Below are 13,167 nucleotides of genomic sequence, written 5' to 3' on the forward strand. Positions count from 1 at the left end.
TGTTCATATTGAGTTTTTTTTTTTTTTAAGCCTCTGTGTAAGTGTAAGAACATGGCAGTATTTGTCTTTCTGGCTCTGACTTACTTCACTTAACATGGTGTTCTCTAGTTCCATCCATTTTGCTGCAAGTGACAAGATTTCATTCTTTTTTTTGACTGATTGGTGTCCCATTGTGTATGTGTAGCACATTTTCTTTATCCATTCACCTGATGATGCATACCTCGGCTGGTTTCAAGTGTTGATTATTGTGAACAGTGCTACTATAAATGTGGCAGAGCAGGAATTTCTCTGATACTGTGAGTGCATAGCTTTTGGGTGTATACCAAGTAGTGGGATCGCTGGACCATATGGCAGTTCTATTTCTGGATTCTGAAGAAATCTATATGGTTTTCCTTAGTGGCTTACTAATTTTTATCTCCATCAACAGTGTATAAGAGTTCCCCTTTGTTCATATCCTTGCCAGCTTTTGCTACTTTCTATAGTTTTGATGATAGTCATTCTAACTGAGGTGAGGTGCTAGCTCACTGTGATTTTGATTTACAATTCCCTAATAGCTAGTGATTCTGAGCATTTTTCAAATATATCTGTTGGCCATTTGTATTTCTGCTTTGAGAACTGTCTATTCAGGTCCTTTGGTCATTTCTTTATTGGATTCATTGTTTTTTAGTTGTTGAGTTTTGTTGAGTTCCTGATATATTCTAGATATTAATCCTTTGTTAGATAAATAGCTGAAAATATTCTGATTAAACATTAATGAGTTTTCTTTTTTCAAAAGGGTTGGCATAGGAAAGAAAATGGAGAAATCACAAAATACAAGCCTATGCAAAAAGTTTCAAGGATGACTTAAGAAATTTAACTGACAAAATTCCAGTCTGTTCTATGGAATGTTGAGGACACCTAGTGACACAACAAACGTTAATAGTTCTTCGTTTTTGTATGATCACCCTGTTTGGTGTAACTGAGGCCCCAAATGAGTTCCAAAGAATATCAAGGTGTGAATACAAATCACCAATCTTGTGAAATCAGTTTGACAATCAAATAAAGCAAATTCTCGACTTGTCTTTCTATCACACAGTACACAGAACACTAACGCCATTGAGTTGGTTTGAGAATAAAGATGAGGAAATTGTCAGTCATTAGGTGCTGCGCTAGCAAATGGAAGTAATGTTTGATAGGCCATTTATTACCAATTTCAATTCAGTTTTATGGGCACAAGCATGTTATGTTTCACCATTTCTTCTTCTTTTTCATAAAAAGAAAAGCAGAAATAAGGACATTCACAATATCCAGTGTTACAGGGAGGAGAAAGCACTTGCAACCATGAGGGTACTGAGAAAAGGCAATGGACAAATTTGTATTTGTGGAACAAGGAATCTTTCCGATGAAGGTGAGAAACAGCATACAATAGCATGCTTCTTGGAGAAGCTTGGATCCTGTTTTTTTTTGTTTTTTTTTTTTTTTTTTTTTTTTTTTTTTTTTTTTTTTTTTTTTTTTTTTACAGGCAGAGTGGACAGTGAGAGAGAGAGACAGAGAGAAAGGTCTTCCTTTTGCCGTTGGTTCACCCTCCAATGGCCGCCGCGGCCGGCGCGCTGCGGCCGGCGCACCGCGCTGATCCGATGGCAGGAGCCAGGAGCCAGGTGCTTTTCCTGGTCTCCCATGGGGTGCAGGGCCCAAGCACCTGGGCCATCCTCCACTGCACTCCCTGGCCACAGCAGAGAGCTGGGGATCCTGGTTCTGTATTAGCCCCAGAGCTGTTAGGCACAAACTGGGAGAGCAGTTTGATGTAGGAAGAGCAACTCTGTTACTTCTACTTTGAGTCACTTGTTTGAATTTGGGAACATTTCTTCCCCAAGGAATTTGAGCTCCTGATTTTTCAAAAAAAAAAAAAAAAAAAAAATCTCTGTGACTCGATAATTGAACACACTTTCTAGAAGTGTTGTGCATATGAAATGTGTCAAACATCTATGGGGCCAGCATATGAGATCCAGTTCAAGCCCTGGTGGTTTTACTTCTGATCCAGCTCCCTGCTAATGTACCTGGGAAAGCAGCTTAAGCTGACCCCTGTCTGCCACTCACAGGGGAGACCTGGATGAGTTTCAGGCTCCTGGCTTTGGCCTGGCCCAGTCCTGGCTGTTGAGGCCATTTAGGGAGTTAACCAGTGGATGGAAGATCTCTCCGTGTCTTTCCCTCTTTCTCTGTTACTCTGTTTTTCAAATAAAATAAATAAAGCATTAAGAAAAATCTAGTACATTATTGAGCACATGATCTGTGTTCAATCTATGAATGCTATCGTTATTATTTTAAATATACAATAGCACTTCTATATACTTCTCAAAACATTTTGGTACATTAATTATTAACTTCAGTGCACAGATTGGAACATCAGCAAAAAGTATATAGAGCATTTATCTTAAGCCACAGAGTTCAGAAAAAAAATTCTAGGGGTCCATAGTCCTTGCAGTATAATTTGCTCACTGAGATCCAGTCTGTCTTTTACGTGAAGACTTTTGGGGATTGGCTCAAGGTTCTGAGTGTTCAGTTCCAATGGAGAGACACTGTCAAAACAGCTTGATAATGTTAGCGCGTTTGTCCTTGTCTTAAGCAAGAGAGTCCTTTTACTACTCTTCTGCCCATGGTTCTGGGGCTACCGAAGCCCAGCAAAGAGCACGTCCATCATCATTATTAACTCACAGCTCACTTGGAATTTAACAAACATATTGAACTCATTGCTACCTCCAGAGAAAAGCAAAGCATAGTATGGAAAATTTAAAACTATATTTAGTTGCCTTATTTTAGCAAAAAATTCAACTTTTTTTTTCTTTTTAGCTTACAGAGCCTTTTGCAGAAGTACAGCTATGGATTAAACCTGACGGGTGTGTGGGGAGCAAACCGGACTAGACTGAGTTACTGGAATTAAGACTTATTCTATGCATCTGCTCTCCCACAATATGGCGCTGGGAGAGAAGTAAACAGCTTCCGCACAGCTGCCTCCAGTTCAACCAATAAACTGTAGGACTTGCTCCTGATTGGAGGAGAGCAGCGTACTCGGCGTGTGGGCAGCCGAGTTAGGATTGGCGGAGGAGGACTATAAAGGAGGAGAGAGACGGCATGCACCGGGAACATCTATAGGGAACATCTAAGGGGAACACTTGTGCAGCCCCCGAGAGAGCCGGCCGGCGGTGTGCCGCTCCCCCGCGGAAGTGGGGAATGTGGCAGGGGGAACCGCCCTTCCACGGAGGTGGAAGGGATAGTAGCCAACCCGGGAAGAACCAGCAGCAAACCCGGGGAGGGCCGAGCAGACGAAAGAACAGCGCAGGGTCCTGTGTCGTTCCTCCACGAAGAGGGGGAGCGACACGGGTGGAAACATGTGGTATATCTGTGTGATGCACACACTTGGGTGCTCCCTTCCCTACACACACACACACACACACACACACATTGCCATCAGCATGTCAGGTACGTGGAATTTGAATCTTTAAAAAAATTCTTTAGAGACTGATAAAATGTTTACATGACAAAACAGTGAAAATTTGTGAAATTTGACAAATTACTCCTAAATATCCCTTTCTTTCTTAATCTGTTCTTGAGATGTCGCCCAAAATTCTGAGCTGGACTTAGTGATATATCTTCTACTCATGTCAAGTATTTTGTTAACATCAGTATGGATTTTGCTCATGTAAAAAGCCCTGGATCAGGGCCCCAGACATGTGAAGCAGACAAGAAGTATTCTAAAGATGCCAGAGAATAAGAAGTGTCAAATAAGTGTCCACTGTGAGAGCAAACATCCCTGGCTGTCCATTAGCTGCAATAAACAGAGTGCATTTGGCAATGTATCATTTGACATAGATTTACAAAACAGTTTGCCAAATCTTTTTTTTTTCTTTTCCAAATGAGATGTCAGTGAATGAAAACAGAGGGGCTTGGTGGTTTCATTATTGGATAATTGTATAATATTGTATAATAAAGTTGTGTCTCCTGATACTCAAGGTTTGTATAGTACACAAAGATGGCAATTTGGCAGGGGAGTCAATACCTTTTTCACCAAAGTTTTAATCACTGGCTTAGACAACCAGTTCTGTTTGTTATAGCCCCATTCTGGAGTAAATAACCATGGTCAACTTCCAGGTATATATGAGTAAGCATTTCTGAGGGGAATTTAATTCGACATACTATTTTTAAAAAATCCTGTCTTTGGAATTGCATCTTGTAAATGAAGGCATCACAAACATGAATTCCACATCTCTTGTTTGGCCTTTAAAAGAAACTTTAAAATCAGTGTCCATTTATTCTTGTGCTCACATTTAATTTCATTTGCATGTGACTAAGTTTGTTTCTTTTTGGTGAATATAACTTGCTAGCATCTTCTTCTCCTCCCCCCAACAAAGAACAGCAGCCTCTGAGGTGGGGCTGCCAGCTTCAGCAAGGAGCATTGCAGGTAAATTTGATCTCTACACTTTTCAGGTTTCTCAGTTGTGATCAGTGACATTTGGCCTGATGAAGGAAGCTCTGGGACCTGGACAAACACAAAGCATGCTACTGTTCTGACATGCAGAATGCCTGGTGCTCTGTGTTATCTTTCAGGGGCTGCAGTGATCTGGATAAATAAGACCAAATTGGGCTAACCACTGTTCTTGGCCGCACTCACGCAGCTGTTCTCAGAAGCTAATAGGAGCTGTGTGTGTACATCCAAGGACAGAATTTGGCCCTTTTTGTCTTTGCAGTTTTTTTAGTTGAGATGATTATTCCTGAGTGACTGTTTTATAAGCAATGTTTTGGCCAGTTTAAATCTTGTTTCACTCTATTCCTCATAGTCAAGACATTTATGAATATGGAAACGTGTAGCACAAGTCTTCAGTTCCCAGAAAAATAAAAATCTCCCCAATAAAACCTGTGAGTATTGCAGATGAACTGGAAAAGAGATAAAGCAAGTCATTTAAACAGTGGTTAAAAAAAATAGAAGCAACACCAAGAAGAAGTATTAACATTCATTGTTGGTAATACTACAATACAATTTTTTTTAATTTTAAATTTATTTTACTTATTTGGGGAGGTGTAGGAGGAGAGCAAGAGAGAGAGAAAGAGAGAGAGATTGGAAGAGAGAGACATCTGTCATTCCATTCACTTCTCAAATGTCTGCAACACATGGGGCTGGGCCTGGCTCAAGCCAGAAGCTAGGAACTCAGTCTGGGTCTCACATGTGGGTGGTGGGCACCCAACTACCTGATCCATCACCTGTTGCCTTTTGGTGTACCTTAGCAGGAAGCTGGAATCCAGAGTACAGCTGGGTTTCAAATCCATTCAGTGCCCTATGGGACCCAGCCCTCTCATGATTAAAATGTTTACATTTAATTTTATATTAAAATGTCTATCTTTGACCTTTCAAAAGGAAAAACTGTCATTAAGTAATATTTCCCAAAAAAAATACAGACCATCAAACACATTTATTTATTTAGATATGAAAAATCTAAAATTAGCTCTCATTATAACTCCTTTGTCTCTTCTAACAGATATCACATAAATCTGGATGTTTTCCAAAGCCAAACCTTTTGAAGTAGAAGAGAGTCAGTGTGACAAAAGTTTTTATTACTGGAAATTGCAACCTTGGTTCATCTTTGAATTTCCTTCTAGAAAATAATGCATACAAACAGGGCCCTAAGGTTTTGGAAGGGATTTCTTGCATAAATCAATATGTGGTATGAATAATAGGAGCGATTTGCTAGAATCTCTTGGCTTTTTGAGACATTTACCAGGTTTAGCTCATTTCCTTTGTGCTTTGAGCAAGCATCCTTATTTATAGTTCCTTGTTGCCCTTTCTCTGAAGATAATCGATTTAAGAATGTGCTTAGTTACTCATTGGAGCAGAGACTTTCAAAAGTTCATAGTTATATACATTATCCATGCCAATTTATCAATAATTGCAAGTTAAGTACATTCACTTTTTTGCAGGATTAGTAATCCTTTATATAATAATTTATGCAAAAATGATTCCATTGGGTTCTTTGAGTGGTTGATAATTTGTCTAAAATAGTGAATTTTTTTTATTACCTGTCAGTGTGAACAGATTCCAGGTATTTGAGACCCTCATATCTCTGCTTGAAACATTTTGAATATCAACTCCAAAACCTCGACATTAATAAAACATTAAAGTTCCAACTTAAGCCCATAAAAGTCAAGAAATCCAGAGTTAAGGTCGACCCAGCTCTCTTAACTCGGTTCTCCTGCATGCATGCATGGGTGATAGGACAGCGGTGCAGGCTGTTGCTTAAATCAGTCTTCTTGCATAATCTGAAAATGTAATTGAATTAGTGTATAAAGTATTTACATACCCTGCAGTGGAGAGCCCAGCACACTATATTATCCACATCCCCTCTCAGGGCCCTCATTTTAACTCCTCACTGCAGTGTTCCTGCGAGGCTTCCTCAAACATTCAGAAATTGGACTTGCAAATACAATTTCCCTTCTTTTATGAGGCTTCAAGATGAGTGATGCACACTCAGCTTTCCTAGTTGCCTTTCAGCTCCTGGCCAGACAGATAGAGTTTGGGTTACATTCTTCCTTTTGGGTAACATCCTCAGGCTTTGCTAGGTATTAGACAATGTCATTTTGTGACTAAGGATTGTTTTATGCTCTAATTCAACTAGATGCAGGCAAATTGGCCTTATTAATATGAAAATTAAAACATCAGATTGAGTTTAAGAACATTGATGGTAGTAGGGCAATGATTTAAGGGGGTGGAATTTGGCTTCAGACAGCTGCATTATTTGACTGAATCTTTGTTCTGTCCCTCACTGCTATTTAACTTTCTTGAACCTCTGTTTTTCCCTCTGTAAAATGGGATAATAATAGACCTTATGAATTTTGCAATTTGAAGAGATGGTATGTATAAAATACTTGATATGTGGTTATATTGTAAGTTGTTGCTATTGTTATTGGCACTCATTTTGGTAGAAAAAAATAACACAATACTTCAATTCCCATCTTTCCTTTTATCTGTCATCAAGTATGGGACTGGGACAGTTCTCAAGTATGGGACAGGGGCTCCAAGTAGAGTTCAAATGTTTAGAAGTGTTAAAAACTAAATTGAACAATAGCCATACAAAAAGAATGGTCATCCTCACCTATATTTCAAGAAAGTACAATGATACCATTTTCATAGTTCCAATTGGAAAGCATGAAAAAGACTGATAACATCCAATGTAGGGTATGGGGCAACAGGCTTCACACACACCATCATTAGTATAAGCTGATATACCATCTCGATGGGTATTCTGGCAGTGTATATAAAGATTTTAAACATGCGTGTTATCTGACTCAGCAATTCTGCTAGAAATTATGTTAAGGAAATAATCAGGTTAAGTGTTTAGGAATATAGTGGAAAGAATCTAAATGTTCATATGGGACCATTAAGATCAGTTATGGTACAATCTTATCGTGGGATACCATGTAACCATTAAACATGGATGTGTTTTAATGTTAGGTTTGAATGGGTTTCATAAATTCTATGACAGACATTTGAAATGTCTTTATGGCAGGTAATTGAAATGATTTCAGTTTTTCTCAATAACTGTTACCATTATTTTTGTGGAACTCCCCTCTTTATTTCAGGGTAGTGCATTTTCTTAACCACAACTCAACCATTCTGCAGAACTCTTCAAGCACTTTTGGTTATTTAAATAGTTTTATTTAGTTTATTGAGATTCAGGGTCAGCTCTCTGGGCTTGTGATCTGTGTGGTCACAAAGGGCCCTGTGTTCAGAAGGGCCTAATGGTTGGCTTAATGCTCGGGCTACTATTGTCTTGAAGTTCTTTAGAATTTTATCATTGAACTTGTGTTTTGTAAGTGTCATCTGTTGGGACAGTGGGGTATGCACAGAGACAGAAGATACATGTGACAGGTGTGCTTGCCATTCTTTGCCACCCTAGTCATACACAGCATTCTTGATGCTCCTTGGGTATAGAATTCCTGTGGACCTGAGTAAGTGGAGCCCCTGACACCACAGGAGGCCACACTGTTCATTCAAACCAGAGTTGCTTTGACAGCAGAAGGAAGACAATGCTGTTCTCAGAAACATGAGTGACTATGAAACTGCTATCATATTCTCTCCTACCCGCTTTCTCGCTGTACTTGCCAGCACTTGTTCTGAGTGCTGTAACAGAAGGAGAGGGAAAGCGAGGCAGCAAGCTGCGTTTCCTTTAAGTCTTTGCTTACTTGGCGGGAAACTGATGGTGGTGGAACCTGAGCTAGAAGATGCAGGTATCAAGAGTTGAGTTAATTTCCACAGTTCTGCCAAGACGGGAAGACGTATTGATATGTGAGCCACAAAACAGAACTTGTGTAATTTTAGTTATTCCACATATGAATTAAAAGCTTTATATTTGCACTAAAACTGATGTTAAACGATATAAAGATGAATGGTAGAATTCATGCTAATAATTCAGATTAATTTGTTTTCTTTATTTCTTTTTTTTTTCCTGTTAGTTTTATTTAAGGTTTATAAACTTCATGCATTTCATACATACCACTTTAAAAACAAAGTGATTCTTTCCACCATATCTGCCCTCCCACCTGCACTCCCACTCTTGTTCTTCCTCCCTCTCCTGTTCCCATTCTTATTTTTTTCTAAGATCTATCTTCCATTAACTTTGTTTTCTTTATTTTGAATGACATTACAGAGGAAAAAAGAAAACCTAGAACAAATTGAAGGAGGGCCTACAGAATTATGTTTTAGTATCATTGTCAACCTTTTTACCAGTTAAAAGCTTTTTTTTTTTTTTAATTTGGGGGGGGGAGAGAAAGAGAAAGAGAGAGAGAGAGAGATTCCCATCTTTTGGTTCATGCCCCAGCTGGAACTGGGCTGGGCTAAGCTGTGAATGTAATTGAGGTCTCCCACATGGGTGACAGGAAACCAATTTCTTGAGCTGTCAGTGCTGCCTCCCAGGGTCTGCATTGTGGGAAGCTGGAGTCAGAAACTGAACTCAGGCACTCAGATGTAGGAAACATTCATCTTAATTGCTAGGCTAAATGCCTGCTCCTTTACTGATTTTGAGCAAGGAGCTTAATCTTTCATTTTGCAAAGAGCCCGGCAAATTATACAGCCAGCTCTGATGCCAATGGTGAAAGAAGAAATGTTTTGGGCACATTTATTTTTTACTTATTAACAATAATTCCAGTAATAATTCTGATTTCCTGGTGGCATTCTCTCTCATTTCAATGGTCAGAAAGGAGTTGAGATGACATTTGGCCTCACAAATGCACCTGTGACAAGACTGGTTAATCAGAATATTGAATTTGGAGATCTACATTTGATCATGGCCTGTCAATGCAGATCACAAGACTTGTGTAAGAATTAGCAAGAAGGAGATTCTCCTTTGTTTCTGGAATTTAGCCTAAGGAAATGTGAGTCTGGGCCAATTACAGGACACCATGGAGAGCATGAGTAATGACACAGAGAATGGCAAAAAGCAGGAGTAGAATCCAAGTCCTGGTGATATCACTGGTGTCTGGATCAATCTATGCCTGAAGTTAGTGAAATAGTCAGTAGTTGAGATGTACAGTTTGGCACATGCTCACTCAGACTTACCCCTAATGGTAGAGCTAGAAATGTGCCATAGGACTCCAAATCCCATTAAGTTGGCATGTCCCAGTGCCATCTTACTACTCAAATGATCAGTTTAAGTTCATAATTGTTCATAATGATAGGATTAAGTGTCAAAGGGATCACATAAATAAGACCAGTGTCTGCTAATAATAATTGATATAATTAAAAAGGAGAGAATGACCCAACATGGGAAGTGGGAAACAGCAGACTCACAGAATGGCAAATGCCCTAAACAGCACTCTGGCCTCAGAATCAGCCCTTAAGGCATTTGGATCTGGTTAAAAAGCCCATGAAAATTTCTCAGACATGGAAAGCCAAGACACTATTGCAAAAAATGACTAAATGAAAGATCTCTGTGAGTGAGATCCCAGTGGAAAGAGCGGGCCATCAAAGGAGGAGGTACTGTTCTCTGAAGGGAGGAGAAAACTTTCACTTTGATTGTGGCCTTATCTAAATAAGGTTGGAGTTTGTGAACTCAAGAGGCTTCCATAGCCTTGGCAGCTCATGACAAGAGCCTCCGGTGATTACTGACATCATAAATAAGAGTGTTAATTGTTAAATCAACAACAGGAGTCACTGTGAACTTACTTTCCATGTAGGATCTCTGTCCTTAATGTGTTGTACTATGCGAATTAACGGTAAAACTGCTACTCAAACGGTACTCTGTACTTTGTGTGTCTGTGTGGGTGCAATCTGTTGAAATCTTTACTTAGTATATACTAAGTTGATCTTCTGTATATAAGATAATTAAAAATGAATCTTAATGAAGAATGGGATTGGAGAGGGAGTAGGAGATGGGATGTTTTGCAGGTGGGAAGGTGATTATGGGGGGAAAACCTGCTGTAATCCAAAAGTTGTACTTTTGAAATTTATTTATAAATTTATTTATTTATTAAATAAAAGTTTTCTAAATAAAATAGAGTCAGTAGCTACATACAAAAGACCTTTTATACTCAAGCTACTTTTTGTCACTTGTAACAAAAAGAATTCTGTTATCACATGTACAATATACTTTAGTTACTGTTTGTGCAGAACAAATATATCTGAAGATATATATCAATCCAGGAACAATGGATATCCCAGTCAGAGAAGCTTATGGAGAGGACTTTCACTTACAACCATGTTAGAATTTTGTAGTGCGGCTATTTATTAATTTACAGCCAGTAAATAAATGATGTTTTTCAATCTTGGGGGAATCATCAATGGCGCTTAATCTTTTCTGAAAATGTTATCATGGTAAAAAATGTGTAACATGAAATTTACCATTCTTGCCATTTTTGAGTGTATTGTTCAGTGTTGTTAAGTATATTTAAATTGTTGTGGAACAATGTGATTTTTTTATTTTTATTTTTTATTTATTTTTTTGATAGGCAGAGTGGACAGTGAGAGAGAGAGAGACAGAGAGAAAGGTCTTCCTTTGCCATTGGTTCACCCTCCAATGGCCACCGCGGCCGGTGCACCGCGCTGATCCGATGGCAGGAGCCACAATGTGATATTTAATATACACATAATAATTGCCCAAGTGGACACAAAAGCAGATTTATTTACATAGATCCTGGGCTGGGCATTGTGGTGCAGTTGGTTAAGCTACCACTTGGAACACCAGCATCCCATATCAGAGTGCATGGCATTAATTCCTACCTCTGCTTCCTGCTAAGGTGCCTGGGAGGCAATAGAAAATGGCCCAAGTACTTGAGTCTCTGCTACTTATGTGAGATATCCAAATAGAGTTCCTGGCTCCTGGCTCAGCCTGGCCCATCCTTGGATATTGGGAGCATCTGATGAAAAAAATCAATGGATGGAAGATCTTTCTGTTTCTCCTCTGTCACTCTGCATTTCAAATAAACAAATAAAACTTTAAAAAAGTAAATGCTTACCAGAAATATTCAGTAACCAGAGCTCACAAACCCATGCCAACTTCTTTACAGAATCACTTGGACATGCAGGACAGCCACCAAGTCATAATGCCAGCCTTTAACCAGCAATTTCACTAGTTGGTGCCATGTAATTATACTGCACAAAATAGCAAGTAGGAGAAGATTAATGAGTCTGGCCTTATGGACCATCTAAAGGTGAAAAATTTAATTCTCAAGTGGACAATCTTTTGTTTTACTGTGTTCTAATGCATGGTCGTGTGCGTAGAAGGAGAAACTTTGGGTTCAAGGCAATATAAAAAATGGGGCATTGGAAAGGAGTAAAATCAATCTGAGCTTCCGGTAATCTCATGGAAAGCATTTAAAGAACCTTGCAGAATATATTTTTATGAGCCTAGAGTTCTTGATGAAATTGCTCACTCCTGTCTTTGAAGATATCTGATGTCAATGTTTCATGTATCTTGTGCTCAGGGCTCAAGCAGACAATAGGCGTATCAGGAGAAGGTGGGTGCAAGGGTTCCTCTTTCCACAATGCCCAGAGGCGGGTTGGCTTGGGTTGCTCTGTAGCACAAGGTCCTGTGAAATTGCTGACCCTTCTGTCCCACGGTCTCAGCCCACTCTCCCTTACATCTTCTCTAGCCAATGAATTAATCCCAGGAAAATTATTCTCACATGGAAGATTTGAGTGGATCATTGCCATTGCTTTTTGATGTATGTGTGTGGAAGCAAAACTGTTATCATTCATTTATACTGCATAGATTAGGTTGGTGGTTTCCTGGAAAGTTGCTTGGAAAGCATGAAAATAGAGAACATTTGCTGTGGTTGAGAGGTCTGGATAAAGAGGGGCCCAGATGATGGAGTGGGAGCAAAGGAGGTGAGGGGCTGAGGCTCTGAAATTCACCCTTGAACACTGCACTGCTTCCCTAGTACTGACCTTGGGGATCAGCGTGGGCTGTGACAGTGCTGGGAAGAGTAAGCACGGTCTAGTTACCTAGTTGGTTGTTGCTGCTGCTGATGTTGAAGTAATAGGGGCATCAGGTAAAATGTTCAAATGGAACAAGAGAACCCAGTGAACAGTAATTTTTTTGTCCCTACCATCCTTCTGCTGCCCCCTAGAGGGCACCACCACTGGGTGGTGCATTCTTCCGAATCACCTGCACTGCTGTCTGGTTGCCCACTCTGGTTTTATCTTGGTTTTGACCTGTTAAGTAAGGACGTGAGTTGCGATTAGAAGACAACACTCAGCTCCTTGTTTTAGCTTAAGCTAAAGTGATGAGTAAAGAGCTGTGTGCCAGAGCTTGAAAGCCCTCACTCTGAGTACGTGATTAACTCCTGTACTTGCTTTTCACACCTTATGTTGCAAAAACTGAGTAGGTGACTGGTACATTCACCCTTTCTGCAGTAGGGTGAGATTTTCAATTCACTGCAAAACCAAGTCCAAACTGCTAAAAAAAATTAAAAAGCTAGTTTTAATTACTTTAAGATACGAGTTGCAAGGAGGCAGCCTGACAGCTCTCATCAATGAGATCAGTAAGCTATGAAGACATGTGGCCAGATACTTCTTGTCATTAGTATAGACAGTGTGATCAGATGCCATCATGATTGTTATCATTACAGGATCATAATAAAGCTTTATGGTAACAGAAAAATCAAGTAGCTTTGTTTGAAAGGTCAGCCAAGAAAACAAACTGAGCT

The 13,167-nt window shown here is 39.5% G+C and overlaps 1 long non-coding RNA gene across 1 annotated transcript in view; it reads left to right on the top strand.

Annotated features, from left to right (window-relative positions):
- Nucleotides 1-1,387, top strand: part of LOC127493422 (uncharacterized) — a 158,092-nt gene extending 156,705 nt beyond the window's left edge. Inside the window, exon 4 of the long non-coding RNA XR_007923548.2 lies at nucleotides 1,258-1,387. This is a non-coding gene — a long non-coding RNA (uncharacterized lncRNA). The remainder of the gene's footprint in view (nucleotides 1-1,257) is intronic.
- Nucleotides 1,388-13,167: the final 11,780 nt, after the last annotated feature.

This window comes from Oryctolagus cuniculus, chromosome 7 (assembly GCF_964237555.1).
Source record: "Oryctolagus cuniculus chromosome 7, mOryCun1.1, whole genome shotgun sequence".
Classification (NCBI taxonomy): Eukaryota; Metazoa; Chordata; class Mammalia; order Lagomorpha; family Leporidae; genus Oryctolagus; species Oryctolagus cuniculus.